The sequence below is a fragment of the Bubalus bubalis genome, chromosome 9, assembly GCF_019923935.1.
Source record: "Bubalus bubalis isolate 160015118507 breed Murrah chromosome 9, NDDB_SH_1, whole genome shotgun sequence".
Taxonomy (NCBI): Eukaryota; Metazoa; Chordata; class Mammalia; order Artiodactyla; family Bovidae; genus Bubalus; species Bubalus bubalis.
Genome location: NC_059165.1, coordinates 45,370,572 through 45,387,676, shown reverse-complemented (window position 1 = coordinate 45,387,676; position 17,105 = coordinate 45,370,572). Strand labels below are relative to the sequence as shown.

General features: G+C 46.6%; 1 long non-coding RNA gene across 4 annotated transcripts; it reads right to left on the bottom strand.

Moving 5' to 3' along the window:
• Nucleotides 1-2,640: 2,640 nt before the first annotated feature.
• LOC123335028 lies at nt 2,641-14,809 on the bottom strand. Of its 4 annotated transcripts, none has more exons than XR_006553263.2 (4): nt 14,700-14,809; nt 5,591-5,639; nt 4,159-4,218; nt 2,641-3,784 (listed from the first exon to the last, which is right to left on the bottom strand). It is a non-coding gene; the product is annotated as an uncharacterized LOC123335028 (long non-coding RNA). The 4 variants fall into 4 exon arrangements; XR_006553265.2 differs by having other exon boundaries at nt 2,641-3,742; XR_006553267.2 differs by lacking the exons at nt 5,591-5,639; nt 14,700-14,809 and adding an exon at nt 5,248-5,383.
• Between the last annotated feature and the right edge of the window lie 2,296 nt (nt 14,810-17,105).

Sequence of the window (17,105 nt, the reverse complement as noted above, 5' to 3'; positions counted from 1 at the left end):
GAAGGCCAACCTGGCTTAGGTGCATGTGGATCAATAGTGGGGACAGGGTAAAGGTATTCTGTCTCCCCTTCCCAGGCTCTATGGTTCGCGAGGTCTGGGACCCAGGAGTTTAGCTGACATTTTTCTAAACTGAGAAGCAAGAGATGAGCCTGGAGTTCTGGTTTTACCTAGCACCGCACTGTGTTCCTTTCCTTCTCTGAGCCTGTTTCCTCATTTTCAGAAAAGGGGGATAGGACTGATAGTCTGGAAGCGGGAAATTCCCAGCTCTGGGCTGTTTCCCGGACCCCGGCTCTAATTCCTCTCTGGGGGCTCTCGGACCTAGCTCTTGGCTTTGGGGCTCAGCTAACGAAAGGACTCTATCCCACCCCACCCCCCACAACCACAGACCAAAGGAACGGGAGTCAGGGACTCAGGGGTGGGGTGGGACGTCTATCCTCCAGTCTCATATTACCTCCACCTCACCTCCCTTCCGCATCCTGCAGTGCTCGCTCCGATAGCGTCTTCAGGAGGTCTGGCAATTCCAGCATTTTTAAACGCTCGCTTCTTTCTCCAATTATGCTAGTGAGGTCGTGCGAGAATCCTCATTTCTTAAGATCCATACGGGATCTTAAGCACACAGAAGTTAAAAATGTGTATTAAAGGAGCTTTTAAGCTAGTCTCGCTGGAGAATCGTGCCCGCCCACCCGGACTGAAACTCCGCATGGGCATTCATCCCGTCCCAGTGTGAAACTTCGCATCCTCTGTAAACTGGGGTGCGGTTATACCCGCCTCAGAGGGCTGGTGTAAGATTAAGCGAAATTATATAGGTGAAGCTCCTAGCACCTGATAGTAAACCTGGATAAATGGCTCTGTTTTTAGGAATACAATATTAATTCCACAGGTAAAGTAAGTTACCGCGTCACTACATAGCCCGGGTGAGGGAGGGCATCCACCATCCCCTCGCAGGGCTCTGTTCTGAGCTGACGGCTCCCTTTTCTGACCGCATCGAGTCCCCGTCTTTCCCCCACCGACTCTCCAGAACTCCACTGTCAGGAGGGAGGCTAGAGATGGGGGATACCGAACATCGCCAGGTGGGGGATAATGTTGCCAGAGTCCTGAATTCCAATTCCGGATCTCACCCACCCGCATTTCATTTGCTGAAGTGTTTGGCGGTGTAGTTCCCGCCTCCTCCAGGACTCAGTTCTCTCATCCGTGCAGTGGGCCGGCTGTACTCAAGCCTCAGAAGCCTGGGTGTCCTTCTCCGGCCGGCCCTACTCCTCCCCTCACTCCCGCCCCCGGGACTGGCAGGCCTGGAAGAGCCCGCGCCGCGGCGCCTACCGCAAAACCGTCTCCCGCTGCGTTCCGTGACCTTGACGCCACCAGCAATCCCCGCACCGGACCCCTTATCTAAATAGGGCCGTAAATCAAGGATCTGTCAGGGCCCGGGTAATTACAGGAACTCCATAAAAAGGACCCGGCCGGCCGCCTGTTTATATTAGCGCGGTGTAAAATATTCTCGCTGTCTTGGGGAATCGCGTCGCGCAGTAACGCGCCATAAATCAGTCCGCGGGCCATTTACCCCGCAGCTTGAGTGCGCAAATCCCTTAAACATTTCTCTGCCGCATCTAGAAAGTCTAGGACTTTCCACTCTGGCCCAACCTGCTCCCCAGGGCTAACCCTGGGGTGGGGTGGGTGTGGGGGTTGGGGAACAACCGGGGCAGGGAAGAGACAGAAAGGTGGGTCTATATCCCCGAGATGATCCTGGGGTGAGCTTCTTGCTTTCGCCAGTGTGTGAGCGTAGCAAGACTCCTGAGATTTCGCGTTAAAACCTGCTGAGAAACCTGTCAAGAGAAGGGAAGGGTCTTCCCTAAGGACACACAGCCGATGGGTGGCAGAAACTTGCAGCTGAAGCCTAGACACCTAGGGGAGACCTGGGTTCCACGGCAGCCTCTGTCTCCTCTTATGTCCCCTTTTCCTGGGATGAGGTGTGGACTAGCCAGAGAGGGTCCAAGCCACCAGCTGACATTCCACTGTCTATCGTTTAGCTTCGAGAACCCCTGAGCTTCCTGCAACTGTGCACAAAATTCTGTGCGAATGCTATTCTGTGGCGGGGCTGGATGAGAGTTCTAATTCCTAGTCCTGTCCCCCTTGTTTTACAGGTGGCAAAACAGACCTAGAGGACGGGGAGGCACAGCTAGAAATCGGAGACCTTGCTGCTAAAATAACCCCTTCTGGTTTATCTCCCCCACACTCTTTCCTAAAGAAAAACTAAGAGTGTGCGGTGTGTGTGTGCGTGGGGGGTGGGGGAATGAAACCCTGTCCATTCTTAGGTTTGTAACAGCCTCAAAATTACGGAATCTATTTAAGGTAAACCTGATGCTGCCCATTGTCCAATGCCTAACACAAATCAAGCTTATGGAAAAAGAATATTAAATTTTCCACGTTTTCCCTCGGGTCTGGAACCCCAGGATTCAAGGGAGAACTAAACATTTTCCTCTCCCATTCCCTTTCTCTTCCGAAGTCCGTAAATGACAACGTGTTTACACAAGTTTTTATGTCGTCTGAGCTTCGCCCCGGCCCCGCTTCCTCCTCTGTGTATGTTCCGCGCAGAGAGATGTCTGCTTCAGGACGCGTTCAACCTAAACAGAACCCCGTCTGATTGGAAAATGTATTTATTTGAAAAATCGTAACTCACAGCTTTGGTGAAAACGGCCCCCAAATTTATGGGATGGCTTGGGGCGCGGCGGTCGTAAATTAAAAAGCACTGGACAACCCCCTCCCCCAATCCCCGCAGCGGCACCAGTCAGGTTCTCAGGAGCACCCAGAGACTAGCCCCCTCCCGGCTCCACCCCGCCGCACTCTTCAGCCTCTGCTCCAGTCTCTTGTTGTGGCTAAGTGGCTGTGTTAACAGGCAGGTGGATTTCATTCTGGTTCCTTTCACCCAGTCAGGTTAATTTCAGGGTAGCCTCACTGCGAACGGTTTCAGGTGGTCGGTTAACAGTGAACAGTGTTCTGTTGTGCACCGATCTGTTTTAGGCATCTCGGGCTTTCTCTTTAAGTACACGCTGGTAAATTTCGTGGTGGTGGGCTGTTTGTCCCTAGTCCCCAACCGAGTGATCAGTGGTGTGCCAGGCTGTCTCATGCCAAGAGGTTTATCTCTGATCAGTGTCATGAAGGTCAGTTTCATCGACCGACTGCTGCTGCCCAGGTCAGGGAAATTTTTTCCTTTCAGTCCAATCTGAATTCTCCTGGAGGATGGAGTCAACACATTCCGCCTAGTTGCGCGATCCTTCAGCCAGCCTGCGCCAGCTGAGGACTAGGATTAGAGGCTGGAACTGCGAGCACGTCCTGGGGAACAGGAGCCGCGGCCGCCAGAGGTGGGGAGCCGCGTAGTCCAGGCGGAGCTGGACTCATGGGGCCTTCACCCGCAATCGTCTGCTTCCTCCTGCAAACGCCGGACTGAACCATATCGCTCCGTCTTTTTTTTTTTTCACTAACGATCAAGCGCCACTTTGGCAGCGTACCCACGGGGAGCAAGGCAAGCTCTCCGCTCCCAGCTTGTCTGTCTAAGCGCTGCTGTCTCGGGGAAACGAGTTTAGCTACTCAAAATTTATGCCTTTTGCGCTCGTTTCAAAGGAGCGCTCTGGAGCGCAGGAAGAGCCGCAAAGTAGTGCGGGAATCCCAGAATCCGAGGTGGTGCGGTAACTCATCCCAACCGGTTCTGCCGCGGCCACCTGCCTCGCAGCAAGCCAGTCCGCTGTCACTGATGTATACGCAGAAACGTTGGTTGGAAGAAATGCAATACCTTTATTAGGCAGAGAAAGCCCAGTTGGATTAACCTAGTCTGTTTTGGGAGATTAAAAACTGGTGTGAGATAGCATGGGTCCGAAGTGGTGAGGGGACAGAGGGCTCCTCTTCCGCCAGGTTCCCTTAACACGGGGGCTGGGGTAGGAGAAGGGGGACAGCCCTCCTTCCTCAGGCCTGCTTCCTTCCAATCTAAAATGGCCTTGCTCTAACGGGTGTTGGGATCTGCACATTCTCCTCCGCCCCGGACAGCACTAGAGCCAGAGATGGACTTTCAGAGCTGCTTGGAGTACGAGGTATTAATCTTGGAAAAATCTATGCTAAGCCTTTCGGCACTGGGTTGGGAGGAAGAGACCAGCGGCTGGCTCCACTTACTGGTGAACATTCCCGGCTCCTCAACTCTTCTTTCTGCCTATAGGCACTCAGAAACCGAGCCTGTGGGCAATAAACGGTATCATTATTAATCTTATTATTTTAAACCGGGCCAGACTACATCTGTCATCTTTCCCATAATGGTCAATTGTAAACACACTTTACAAGAGAAAAACAAAAAAAGGGATTTAATGCTGATGCTGGGAAAATGCTTAGCACTGGCGTTGCTGGGGAATTGGCAGGCTCTCCAGTCCTTTGGGAGAGAATTTAAGTGCTTAGTAGTTTTTTTTTTCTCTTTCTTTCTTTTTCCATTGAGTTTCTAAATCTCTCAGGGGTCTTTCTTTGTCTCTTTAGTTTATCGAGAAAGTCCTTCCTTTATAAGTCAGGGACGAATCAGTGGGCCTTGCCTTGGAAATCAGGAGAGAGTGGAATAGGAACCTGCAAACTTGGCAGACAGTCTTGATCATTTTCACTGTCACTGTCAATCTTCTTATCAGCCTGGTCCTCAGTTTCAGCCTCTTTCTGCCCTAGTGTTCCCCCTTGCTGCAGCAGAGCCTTGGTGTGGAGCAGGGAGATGAGAGATAAGTGAATGATAGAAAAAAACAAAAATCAGAAAAGAAGGGCAAGAGGCATGTGTGGTGACTGGCGAAAGGGGAAGGATGCTTTGGTTTTATCTCATTATCAAATATCAGAACAGGTTTCCTTCCAGAAAGTCTGGCTTTGACTGCCTTTTCTTGGTATGAACATCTCTCTCTAGCCATGTGAATACTCCTGTCCCCTCACACACACACAACTACTTACCCCACCACACACACACACACACACACACACACCCCTCAGGACACAAGATTGCCCTCATCAGCTTACCCAAACCATCCAGAGCATGGAGCAAAGAATAACAAAAAAGTCACAGTGAAACCCAGCTCCCAAACTCAAACCAACTGCTGCCGGTTTTTAAATTCATTTTCATCTATGTAAGCAAGCCCCCAACCCTGCCAAAGTCTATTTTTTTTAAACAACAACAAAGGTGACAGGAGAAAGAGAGAACAGAGAGGAAAGCCTAGAAACCAGAGCAGAAATTAATTCAATTACCTCTTTTCCCCTGCCATAAATTCCGCAGAGGAAATCAAATCTTTCTGTGCATGTGTGCAAAACCCGATCAGTCTATGGAGCTTGCCGAAACCCATTATGTCTTAAACTGGGTATCCTAATTGGATGAATGTGAATGTACCAGGCGACCAGGCATCAACTGAGCCGGGATTTTCCAATGGCATTCTCCACGGAGCCAGAGAGGATAAACATCGGTTGGAACCACAGGCTAATCAGTTTGCCCTCAGAGAAGGGGAACCTGGGCGCAGAGGCATCCTAACATTTTGCGTCAGATTGTAATGGAATATTTCTTGTAAACAGCCGAGTGTCTCTCCCAGGCACTCACCTGACATGTTTCTTGTTGTTTAAGTTCAGATCTGACAGATGATGATAACCTGGAAAAGAGAGAGGTTGTAAATGCTGAGGACTGTAAGGCTGGGCAGTGTAAAGGACGCCTGCTCAAGAGCTGGGACAGAGCTGTGATTTGTAGGACCCCCAAAACTTGTCAGGCCGCTGGGGGCAAGCAGGGCAGCCGGGAGAGAGGAATAGCGTTCCAGAGGGAAGAAACACACAGACAGGAGAGCTGTCTTGCTCCGAGGAAGCACACCGCTTGTTTTGTGTTCCCTTTTGTGAGATGGAGACTGCCCCCTCCCTCGTACCTTTCCCCTGTCGCACTCCCCTCTCTCATGGGCACACTGATTTATAGCACCTGTTAAGAACACATAATGGATGCAATTAGCTGTGGCACTAGAGGAAAAACTTAACAGGAGGAGTTGACTTTATTCCAGTAAAAGATAAATGTGTCTGTTTTCATGAACTTAGTTCATTAATTTCAACTTCTGGAGCAGATTTTTTTTTTTTTTTAGAAAAATCATTGCTGTTTTCTTCTTGAAACTCATGCGTTCATTCTAGAAGTTTAGTAGGTATCACAGTCTCCTTGTTGAGCAGGTTTCTAACGCAGAGAAGAGGAGGAGTGGACATGGGATGGGATCTGCATTTCTAGAAAGTCCTTTAGTAAACTCTGATTCAGGAGCCAAGGATATTTTAGACTTACATCCCTCCGGTAGAGACTCAGGAATAACCTAATTAATGACAACAATTCTTTGTCTTGGAAACTGTGTGACTAGCAAAGTTAATATACATACACAGTTAAATATGACAATGTCTTTGTGGAAAATTTAGAAGATATAGAAAAATATAGGAAGAAAAATCAAAATTTCCTTGATCCTAACAGGTTATTTAAGCTCCGTGGGCTCTAAGCTTTCTCCACAGAATCCTATAGATCCCCAAAGGAGACAGGGTCCTTGTGTTCACCTGTTCTAACCCTTAGCACCCAGCACACACCTGGCAGACAGTAGGACCTCCAAAAATTATTCACCAAAAGAAATAATTGGTTAAACAAAACTGTAGGATTCGATGATCTCTAAAGTTACTTCCAACCCTGACATTCTATTTTTCATTCTCTGCTCTAGGAAAAAAATGTAATTGCATAAACTCAGATATATTTGTCACCGGGACTCTTGACATTTAAACAGGTGTGTGTTTCTTCTCCATGTCTTGTCATTTGATCTGACAGCTTTCTGCTTGCTCTATCTGATGTTAGTTTAGGGTTGTCCTTGCCTGAGGCAGCCCAGCTATCACCGAGGACTGGAACTGAGTGGGGCGGTCCCCACCTTGTACCAAACAGAACAGTCGGAGTAGATTTTTGAAGACTCCAGCAAAATGGCACAGCCTAAGAAAGAAGATAGTGGGGTGTCTGCTGTTCACAAATGTGAATTTTGGGGACTTACCTGGCAGTCCACGGTGGTTGAGACTCTGTGCCTCCAATGCAGGGGGTTTGGGCTCAATCCCTGATTGGAGAACTAAGATCTCGCATGCAACACAATGTGGCCAAAAATGAAAAACAAATGTGATTCTTTCCTGAAACCGTGAGGCAGGCCCCTCTCCTTCTGTCACACTGAACTAATGGTAATGGCAATGGCATTAACCTTTTGTTGTATGCCATGCACTCTACACAGACTCTCACTGAATCCTCTGAGCAACACTCATCTCCATTTTATAGATGTGGAGTTAATGCCCAAAGGCCACTCAGCTAGGACACTGGAGAAGTAGAATTCAAACCCGGGTCTCCTTGACTCCAGAGTTCTTGCTTTTAACCACTACAATGATGTGTGTGTTAGAGGGTAGGTAAGGGTATGAGTACAGTTGGGGACTTCCCTGGTGGCTCAGCAGTAAAGAATCTGCTTGCAATGCAGGAGCCACAGGAGATACAGGTTCAATCCCTGAGTCAGGAAGAGGAGGGGATGGCAACCCACTCCAGTATCCTTCCCTGGAGAATCCCCATGGCCAGAGGAGCCTGGCAGGCTCCAGTCCATAGGGTGGCAAAGAATTGGACATGACTGAGCGACTTAGCACACACACACAAGGGTAGAGTTAAAATGCTAAAAATACTTTTATTTCTCCAACAGTATTTAAACTTTAAAGAAATTTTATATAATTTTAAAAATTTACTTTCCATTTATAGTTATTACAAAATATTGGCTATATTCTCCATGTGGTACAATCTATCCTTAAGGCCATTGTAAACCCAATAATTTGTACTTCCTACTCCCCCACCCCTCAGACTACCCATTCCCTCCGTAACCACTAGTTTTTTCTCTCTATATCTATGAGTCTGCTTCTTTTTTTTGTTATATTCACTACTTTGTTGTATTTTTTAGATTCCACATATAAATTATATCATACAGTATTTATCTTTTTAAAAAATTTATTAATTGGAGGCTAATTGCTTTACAATGTTGTGTTGGTTTCTGCCACACAACAACATGAATCAGCCATATGCATACATATGTCTCCTCTCTGTTGAACCTCTCTCACACCCCTACCCCTAGTATCTATCTTTTCTGTCTGACTTACTTCACTTAGTATAATGCCCTCCAAGTCCATCCATGTTGCTGTAAATGGAAAAAATTCATTCATTTTTATGATTGAATAGATACAACCACATCTTATCTGTTCATCTGGTGGGCACTTAGGTTGCTTCTGTGTCTTGACAATGATATTCAGTGCTGCTGTGAACATTGGGGTGCATGTATCTTTTGAGTTAGTGTTTTTACCCTCAATATACCCAGGAATGGAATTGCTGGGTCATATAGTAGCTCTATTTTTAGTTTTTTGAGAAAGCTCTACCATGTTTTCAACAGTGACGGCACCAATTTATATTCCCACCAACGGTGTACAAGGGTTCCCTTTTCTTCACATCCTCTGCAACATTTGTTATTTGTGTTCTTTTTGATAAGAGGCATTCTGACTGGTGTGAGGTGATATAGCTCATTGTGGCTTGATTTTCACTTTCTGGATGATTAGTGATTTTGAGCATCTTTTCATATGCCTGTTGGTCACCTGCATTTCCTCTTTGGAAAAATGTTCTCCAACAGTATCTTAACAGTAATGTACTCTAATGAAAAAAAGAATATAACCTGCCACCCAAATAATGCAACTCTGTCACTCTCTCACCCCCAAACACTGCATACTAAGAAACCTTCCTGCTACAGAGTCCATGTTCATCAGTTTTAATGGTAGCATCAGGTGGGCCACAGGTTGCCTCTAAAGAGATGATTCATCACAATGAGGTTAGCACCTGTGAGGAAAGGTGTCACATCTGTTCCACTCAGCACTGTATCCCCAGTACTTAGTACAGTACCTACACATAGAATTTACTCAGGAAATATTTGTTGGATGAATGAATGGTAACTTACTTAATACAGACAATTCTGAGGAGATGTCTCTACCTATATGATTACCCAGAAGTTAATCTTACAATGCAGCCCCATCACACGGTAGGTGCTTAGGAAGGTGTGGTTGAAGGAACAATCTTGTAGGAAGAGAGCTGGCACGTGGAATTGCTAAAAGAAAGTCTCACCCAAGTTAGCAAAATGGAACTAAAATAGATTCTCCACCTTAGTTAAGTCCCTTGCTGCCTCCTTCATAAGGAATGCCACGTTTTCTGGTCTCAGCTCTGTGGCCCTCATTATGTGGTCCCAGGCCTGGGACCTAGGTCGCCCCCAAGGATCACCCAGGCCTGCAGGTCTGAGCATTTGCACGGTCCTAAGTTGTGTGTCCATCGCCAGGTCTAGCATTGCACAGAGTCAGACCTCAGCCATGTTCTTCGGAGTGATTTGAGGTTTGCATCCAATCCTGGGTTCCAGAAGTCATACTTTGTACCTACTCCCATTTATACTTTTAGAATGCACTTTTAGGGAAAAGGTGAATATGGTTTAATGGTGAGGAAAAAGGAGAATATAAAATTAAACACACTGGGGGACTTCCCTGGTGGTCCAGGGGTTAAGACTCTGCACTTCCACTCCTGGAGGCTCAGGTTCAATCCCTGGTTGGGGAACTGAGATCCCACATGCCAAACAGCATGGCCAAAAAATAATAAAATAAATTTAAAGATTAAACATACTAGGATTTTTTTTCAAAATAAGAAAGGCTTTATTTTAAAGACAAAATGAATCGCATGAACTGACATCTAAATGAAAGTAAGTGATTTCACTGGGTTTTATAAAAGAGAAAGATGCACTCAGGTGTCAACTAAATATCAGAACCATAGATTAGGCACATGAAAGACGACACCCTAAAATTATTATTGTTGGTAGAATCATTGGGAATTATGGATATCTTTGCTTTTTCTCAATTTCACAAATGTATTGTTTATTGTATTTTATAATTAAAAAATAATTCATATTCCAAACTAAATATAAGACTTAAATTATAACTCCTATGACAAGAGATAGTCAATAAGAAAAAGTTCCAATTCAACTTTGGCAACAAAAATAATAACAACAATAACATTTACTTGGCATTCATAATGTGGTAGGCAATGAATTAAGTACTTTATATAGGTTATTTCAATTATCTCAGAGTACTTTGTAAAAAAAAGTACAGTTTGTATTCACATTTTGCAGATAAACAAACTGAGGCATAGAGAATTTAAGTAACTTGTCCAAGGTTCTCCAGCTGGTAAGAGTCAGAGTTGTGATTTTTTTGAACCTGTCAATTCTCCAAATACATTTATGAAAGGATGGAAAAAAGAGGGAGGGAGAGAGGAAGAAAAGATACTGGGGTGGAAGGAGGAGTTGTCCCTTTGGTAAGAACACTTGGACCAATGAAGTAGATGTCTGAGGTATCTGTTGTCTGAGCATAGGAATCACCTGGGGGGCTAGTCAGAAATGCAAAGTCTCAGCTTTGCCTCAGATCTACTGAATCAGAATCTGCATTTTTAAAAACATTCCAAGGGATTGTTTGGGAATTGTTGGCATTCCAAGTTTGGGAAGCCCAGAAACTGAAGATAGTAAATATAGAATCCATTTGGAAAAAAAATAGAATCCATTTGTGTTTATGTGGACTGATATGACCTTGTCAGACATGGGGTCAGAGCTGCAGGAATCAGTTTTTTCAGTCTGTTTCATGGGTTGGGAAAATGCCTTAATGGATTGCTATCAGAAATTTGAAAAAAAAAAAAAAAGAGAGCGAGCGAGCGAGAACAGAATAGTAAAAATACCAGGGTGCATCTCATGCAGGAAGGGTAAATGTTATTACATGAAACTTTTATTTCAGAGGTGTGGGTGTGTGTACTGGGTCTTGAGGTATGAGGTCTATCTTATTCACTCTCTGTCAAGAAATGTTTTAGCAATTGGTATTCACACCGTGGCTGGAGGCAGCCATGAAATTCCAAGCTGCCGTTTAGAGGTGTGGTGGGTCTACTTCCTGTTTCTGATAAATGTAAGAATTCCGAATGAAAGAGTGAGGTGAATGGGAGGAAGAACGGACGGCTCAGACATCACCTATCTCCCTGTCCAGATGCAGGAACCCAGGCTCAGAGAGAAGAGAGACCAGCCCACGGTCACACAGTAAAATGGAGACTTTCGGCTTTGGAAAGGGGAGCCTAATGTCAGGCTTCCATTCCTTTTTTGTCCCCAACCATGAAAGACCTGGGAGGCTGGGGGGATCTGGCCAGGAGGCCAAGCAGTCTGGGGGACATGACTGTGGAATGTGTTGGGGAAACAAGACGCCTTCTCTTGCAGGCCCAACAAGCCAACAGGCCTACGTGTGGCCAGAAAGGGCTCTGGTTATCTGCCGTCCGCCTCTGTTTCGTTTGGTCTGTCAAGTCCAGCAGCAAAGTGGCCCAAACGTGTGAGGTTTGATAAAAGTGGGAAGGTAAGAGGAGGGAGGTGGCAGGACGTCAGGGACCAGAGTTTGAGAGACGTTCCAGAACCTCCTCTTCCACATTTCCTCTCAAAAGGCTGGGAAAGTCAGAGCCCACCCCCACCCCCACCACCTCTCCCGCCACAGCCTCCCCTCCCCTGGATTCTGTGGCCAAGACTCCAGACTTCTCATCTCGGGTGGAACAGGATAAACTCTTAAAACTTGGGTGCTGGGTCAGGGGACTTAGACTTTTAAAAAGAAGTCTACCTTCTTTAACTTCCTTTTATTTTTTAATTCAATAAACAATACGGGGCAGGGTGGGGGGAGCAATACAGAAAACATAGGAAAGAGAGGAAAACACATAATTCTACCACCCCCAAATTAACTATGTTGCCATAATTTTGTGACTGATTTTCAAAGTGGGCCATAGAACCTGTCTGTCCACTTTTCTCACTTGGTGATGGGTTGTAAGCGTGTTTTTTGTTTTTTTTTTCTTTTCTTTCTTTTGGTCAATGAATATTATTTACATTACTGGACATTTGATAAGAAAGAATTATCATTAGCTGTTTATTTTAGATACGACAATAACTTTGTGCCTATTCTTTTTTAAAAAGTCCTTTTAGAGATACATTCTGACATTTTCTGAGCCAAATGTCTGGGTTTCCCTTCAAAATAATACAGGAGGGGTAATTCAGTGGGAGCAGAGTGAAAATAAGGTTGGCCATAAGTTGGAAATCATTGATACTCTGCTGTATACCTTTTAAAATAGAGGGTTTTTGCAGTATTGTTCTGTAACACTAGTTTTTCACCAACTTTGGTCACAGATTCCTTTGAAAATCTTGAGCAAGCTATGAATCCACTCCCCAGAAAAATCCACATTCCCTTACCACACCCACAATTTTAGGAGGTTCACAGCCCCGTGAGACTATTCATGTACCCAGGTTAAGAACTCCTGACACACAGCATGATTTTTTTTTTAAAGACTTCAGAGTATTCAAGCAGATATATCATAACTTTACTTAACCAGCCCCCCTATTCTTGGGAATTTTCATAGTAGTTATAAGTATTATTAATAAAGCATTCTATTACATATGTCTTTGCATACATATTATGACAAATTCCTAAAAGTATCAAAGGATATGCCGGGTTTAAAGGCTTTTCTTACAGCATATCATGTTGGCCCCAGAAATTTTTGTATAGTTAATGTCTGAACATCAGTTCCCAGCATTGGAGTCCCTCCATCTGGATGTAGCCTGGTTTAGGCAGCCAGCAGCATGTCCTTCGGAGAAGGCAATGGCACCCCACTCCAATACTCTTGCCTGGAAAATCCCATGGACGGAGGAGCCTGGAAGGTTGCGGTCCACGGGGTCACTAAGAGTCAGACACGACTGAGCGACTTCACTTTCACTTTTCACTTTCATGCATTGGAGAAGGAAATGGCACCCCACTCCAGTGTTCTTGCCTGGAGAATCCCAGGGACGGGGGAGCCTGGTGGGCTGCTGTCTGTGGGGTCGCACAGAGTCGGACACAACTGAAGTGACTTAGCAGCAGCAGCAATTCTGCAAAGGCCCCGTCATTCTGCCTTTGCACATAGAGAAGATTCCACATGCTTCTAACCCTGCTCCCATATGGTTGATGGGGCCAGCTTGGCAAGTTTCCAAATCAGACTGAGGGTTGGAATCCTGACTCCAACCAAGGGTAACTGTGGGGATGTGACTTAACCTCTCTGTGCCTCAGCCATTTGTTGGACGCTTGTTTAATATCTGTACCTACCTCACAAGGTCAAGGGAGGATTAATTGAGGTAATACATGTTAAAGTGCTTTGAACAGTGCCCAGAACATAGAACACACTCACCAAGTACTTTCTAGTATTAATATTATTACATTTCTCTCAACCAGCACTCCCCGCCCCTGCCCAGGACTTTTCTTTGCCCGAAGGGTGATGTACAGATTCCTCAGAGTGGAAGGCAGCCTTCGGCAGCACCTGTCCACACCTGCCCTACAGCCCGCCTCCCACTTACATCACACACCCTGTGATTACCGCCAAATGAAACAGTTCCTACATCCACCCCTTCCCACCCTCATGCCCCGACTGCTCTTTCTTGGTGCCTTGGCCAGAATTTTCCTCTCCACCCCCAGGGTATCTGCTCCCGGTGCCTTCCAGAGGATGGTCAGGGATCAGGTCTATTCATATCTGGGCCAGATTGAGCCCTTTATGTCCCTCGCCATACAGTGACCTCAGTTTCCTACTTTGTACACTCTCCTTACAGATCTGATGGTCTCTAAGGTCCTCCAGTTCTGACAGGTCACTGGTTCCAGAATGAGACCTGGAAGATCCTTCCCTTGGCTTCTGGCTTCACTTATGCTCACTTAGTGTCCCTCTCTGGAAAGCCCTGTGAGTCACCCCAGCCCAGCTGCTGTAACCCACAGACCTCGCTGACAGCCTGTGATGTCAGAGTGGCACCATGGGGGCTGGCCTGTCATGGCCAGAATTTGAGAATCCAGGGTCAGGAGCCTACAGAGCCAACAGGCCTCTTCCACTCCAGTCTGGGGACCTCAGTGACATCATTTGCCTACTAGGATACTTGCTTCTCTCACTGGAGGGGTGTGGCATGTGTCAAAAGGTCATGGCCCTTTGGAGATGGCATTCTGCAGATTTAGGTCTGTTCAGCCTAGGTTGGAACCTAAGTCTCACAGCACTGGGTGACCCTGGGCTCAGGTTCATCACACCCCAAAATGACTGGACTTGGTTTTCACAAGAGACTTTCAGACCTGATATTCAAGCCCCAATCTGCCAAGCCCACATATCTGAAATGTTGTTTCCAAGTCCTTTCCTCAAGTAGCCACTACTGGAAATTACAGAACATTTAATATAGGCATTAACATGGAAGGAACTTGAATTTTGCCCCTCTGTCCCTTTTTGTTTGTTCTCTGGGGCTGGTGATGAGTTTTCTGCTCATATTAGGTCCTAAAAAGTCCTACAACTACTTCCAGTTACTAAATATAGCCTCATTCAGCCCCCGCCCCAAATTGTCACGTCTTCACACTGGACTCATCTCCCTGCAGCCCCTACCGCAGCTTGGGTTTGTCACAAGTCAACAGGAAGCTGCATTTGGGGAGGGAGCATATTTGGTCTCTTCTCTCTTTATTTTCTGCCTCACGCATCACCCCCCCTTCCCCTCTGCTCAGAACCTGACAAGCTTGATTTCTCTTTCTTCTAGGGTTGGAGCAGGGGCCAGAGGACTTACTTGATGAGTCCTATCGAGGTAGCTGAGTTTAGGCACTGTGGACTGGGCAGGTGTCTACAGCAGACTCCCTCAGGGGCCTCTCCTGTGCGTCTTTTGGAGACTCGCTCCGCCCTCCCCATCTATGAAGCTGCTCACCTGCAGGTCCTTGGCAAGGTGAATGCAACTCCATACCACCTGGCGGCTCTCCCTCATCAGCCCGAGGCATCCCCCGTCCCTCTGCTGGCCCCCTCTCTAGCTGTCCCACATGAGTGCCCCCTCCCCGCAGACAGCAGAGCCTTTGCTCCTATCAATTCTGAGAGTGAGCTACCCGGCTCAGGCTGGGCTCCCGTTTTCCATGGTCAAAGCAGTCGGCCAGCACAAAGGTTGCCCTTTAAATGGGATGGGCAGAGGTCAAGAAGCAGCCTATTGTGTACACTGAGATATAGGAGATACATTTTGAGCTTGAAGATATGTTACTCACAGTACCGCCCCTCCTATTTTGAAATGAAAGAGGAAGTGTCCCAGTTACTCCTTTTTGAAGGGAGGAAGATTTACAGCACACCAACCGCTCTCTTAAAAAATTGCTCCCTTAACCTCAACTACTCTCAGTCCTTTAAAACCCACCCACAGAGGGATTGAGAACAGCCAGTTTTTGTCCCCTCTGTAAATTGTGTACCACAGGCTTGCACCTTGCCCTGGAAGTGCCATCTGTTATATCTCGGCTTCTCAGCTTCCATTTCCATTTTAATATCTCATTACACTCATAATAATCATTGTTTAGTCGCTCAGCCATGTCCAACTCTTTGTGACCCCAAGGACTATAGACCACTAGTCTCTGTCCATGGGCTCTCCCAGGCAAGAATACTGGAGTGGGTTGCCATTGCCTTTTTCAGGATATCTTCCAGACCCAGGGATTGAATGGGCACCTTGATTTGATGCTTACTATACATAGGGCAGGCTCAGGGCTGACCATTTGTAGTGAATTTTTTTCTTTTTCTTTTTTTCAGTTTTCTGTATTCATTTCTCCTTCTTCTGCAACCAGCGTCCTGATTTCTTTTCAGGTCGTTGCCTCTCCCTCATTGTGTGTGGGCTGTTGGGGTATACAGCAGATGTGCATGGTACCCCTCTCCCAGAGTGTTGGATGCTAATAGCTCACAGCTGCCTCCTTGTCGTGAGGGGGATTGCTCCAGGTAAGTTACCTGGAGCTGCTCGTGGTCCATGGCTGACTACTACAGGGTAAACGCAGCCTCCTTGGCCTCAAGAGGGGACAAACTCTGAGGTGTAATCCATGCTCCAGCACGGCCCTTGGGATCAGCTGAGACTAGACGTCTCCTGAAACCACATCTTTGACCACCTTCTCCCCCTACCCGCTTCAGCCCTCTCTCAACAAATACACTCCATTGCACAAGAATCCACTTCTCAAGCTCTGCTTCAAGGGAGCACTGCATAACACAGGTAGGAGTGTGACCCAAGGTGGCCAGTCTCTCAAGACACTGAATAAAGGACGGGAGTGAGAGAGTTAGCACTTTACTGTTGCGCCTTGCAACCTGGCTTTCTGATCAGGTTGTCTGTTATTCCTGCTGTTTTGATTTCTGGAGCTCCTCTGGTTCTTCTGAGTATTCCACATCCTTCTTTTCCCTTTTACTCACTTTTTAGCCGGACTCCCTTTCTTATGCCTGCCACCAAAGAACTGTACAGATAGGGCACATAAATGCACCATCTTGATCCTCCAATCATCCTAGGTGCATAAGAAGCTGAGGCTCAGAGAGGTATAGTCACCTGCCTTAGGTCGCACAGCTAGTAAATGGTATTACTAGGAGCTCAGATCTAACAGCAAAGCCCTGCTTTTAACCATTCTGATGTGCTATCTCCATGGGGAAGAGCAAGCTGGTATGAGCCACAGCGCTCCACACCTCCTCTTGGTTAGGTTAACGTGCAAATGAACGAGTCACCATTGATCCTCCAGGTAGTAGGGTGGTGCAGACTATGTACCTGGGTTTGGATCTTAGGTTGGAATTCAAGCTCAGCCTCTTGGTAATGGTGTCAATTGGGTCAGTTACCTAAGCTCTCTGAGTCCCAGTTTCTTCATTGGTTCGATGGTGGCCATGATGTCCAGATAGGATCTTGGGGGGATTAAAAGAGGTCCTAAAAGTGAAGTGGTTAGCCTGGTATGCAGTATGTAGTAGGCACTCAGGAAATGGTAGCTGTTAGTAATTGCTGTTGTGTTGCCACTTACTGTCATACAGAAGTGATTTGGAATGTATTTCAGCCAGTGAAGGGCCAGAGGAGCCCCATGGTGAGGACTTTGTTTTGGGCTCCCGGTGTTCTCTTGGGCCTTCTGTCCTTATCCCAGGTAGACCATGAGGGATCCCCACCCCCCCACCAAGGGCCTGCAGAGTGTTATAGGCCTGAGAGACCAGGCAATTG